Raw genomic sequence first — 1423 nt, forward strand, 5'->3', positions numbered from 1 at the left:
TTTAATGCGCCCTCTTCTCCCCCATCTCTTTTCGGCCCTTTCTTCCTTACCTACTTGCTTGACAGATCAAGTGATGGCACAAATGGAGGTCAAAGGTTGTTCTGTGATGCTATGCATTGCTGGCTGAAGCACTAACCCCTCGACTTTTTGTTTTACCAACTAAGAGAACCAATGCTTACCATTTTCCAGGTCCACCACTTTATGCGTACCATCGCCAATGGGATCAAAACCTCTCGTGAAATGTCAAAAACCTGTCTTTAGTTGGATTCAACAAGAATGTGTTTGTTACATAGTGCAGGGATCGGATTGCGAAATTTTAAGAGACTTTTTACACATGTGTACTGTCGCCACGGTTCCGTCCCGGTCGCCGCAGGCCACGTTGTTTTTATTTCTGACGTGTTACAGAGAAGTCAGAAGCTGCTACCAACTGGTGGTTCTGCGGGGCCGGCGACGCAACCGTTCCCCTTCGGTCTCAATGGTGATTCCAGATTAAACTTTCTGGTAGCTGTTATGTGATGTTCTACTAGACCACGGCGGAGGCAAAGCACTCCCTCTCTGTGTGTGGCGACAGAGGGCGTAGCTACAGAGAAGCCCTGCTCCCTCACCGGCGCAGAGGGGCTGCCTCCGCCTCTTGAATCGCTCCATACTTGAAAACTCAACCTAATATTTGCTCGGTGATCCTCTTGAGCCTCGGCGTCGGTACAGAACAGCCTGGGATCTCAAGGTGTGACTGCTTCTATTACTTTTTGTACGTGAAAGGAATCGTTTTTAAAGACAATGAATACTTGTTTTCATTTGCTTGAACACCGTAGTCGTGGTGTATGTTCCGCGTGCCGGCTCTGTGGTCTTCCCTTGATGTCCTACAGAAAGCTTTGGGCTCTTACCACAGGCTGGCGCTGGTAGCTGTGACCATTGTTACTTTTTTTACGCGAGTGAAGGCAGGTAGATGAGACTGTCCATACGCACTCACGCACACGTTTTACGTTCAGGACTCCCAGCGCTCCCGCAGACAGAAGCGAGTCTGGTCGGTGTTGTACAGAGAAACCGGCTTCGTTTACATGCTCTCTCTGTTGGGTGCGTTTGGGTTGCGGTACAATATATTTTGTTTTAATTCCAGAGATTGGTGCATCGGACTGGTTACTGAAAGAGTAGAAGTGCCTTTTTCTATTGTTTCTTTTCCTTTGTCACTCATCTTCTCGCCTCCCCCCCCCTTTGTTCACCTGCTCTCCTTTCCCCTGAGTTTCCTCTTGTGATACGTGTGAATCCACAGCGAACTCCTGAATTCCCTTCCTTTCAATGCTCCGTGATGGTTCTGTCCCCTATACCAGTGAAATGAATAAAAATTCTGACCCTTAAGACTCTTTTATGGTATTTCACATTTCTGTCAGATTCATTGTTTGTTTGTTTTTTCCTCTTTCCCTCC

Source organism: Sinocyclocheilus anshuiensis, unplaced genomic scaffold (assembly GCF_001515605.1).
Source record: "Sinocyclocheilus anshuiensis isolate Anshui unplaced genomic scaffold, SAMN03320099.WGS_v1.1 scaffold838, whole genome shotgun sequence".
NCBI classification, from domain to species: Eukaryota; Metazoa; Chordata; class Actinopteri; order Cypriniformes; family Cyprinidae; genus Sinocyclocheilus; species Sinocyclocheilus anshuiensis.